This window comes from Nanorana parkeri, unplaced genomic scaffold (genome assembly GCF_000935625.1).
Source record: "Nanorana parkeri isolate BGI_ZX_2015 unplaced genomic scaffold, ASM93562v1 scaffold380, whole genome shotgun sequence".
NCBI lineage: Eukaryota > Metazoa > Chordata > Amphibia > Anura > Dicroglossidae > Nanorana > Nanorana parkeri.
In genome coordinates, this window is record NW_017306648.1 from 1,133,396 (window position 1) to 1,133,919 (window position 524).

Below are 524 nucleotides of genomic sequence, written 5' to 3' on the forward strand. Positions count from 1 at the left end.
ATATGTATATATATATTATAAAAATAGAATTGTTAATGATTCATGCAACATGTTTATACTTAACATGTTCCTACTTTCCCCTTTAGGTCTAGTGAATATCCCCTCTTTGGATACACATTTACATTCATTCATATTTGGCCTATATAAGATAGCAGTTTCATCAGGGCACTATCAGACTCCTGAGGCAGTGGCTTGGTGCCAAGCTTCGTGTTGATACAAGCTGCCGTGTCCCCTCCTCCACAATGTATTAATCACTTCCTTTTGCTTGTCATTGTGTTTTCCCTGTTTTTTTTTTTATCCGATACATGTTCGCTTTAGATCTGTTTTGCTCAGTGGCACTTTCTAGCATGCTGTATTAAATCTTATACAGAGCAGCTTATCACATACCTACCAGTCTATTATAATTACATTGGATTAACACAGTATACAAATGAAAAGGTTTTAATTTGTTAGTGTATTTTTCATATGCAGGTATTGTGAAATAAAGGATTTCTGCAAAAGATTTAAAATTACAAAGAAAACTT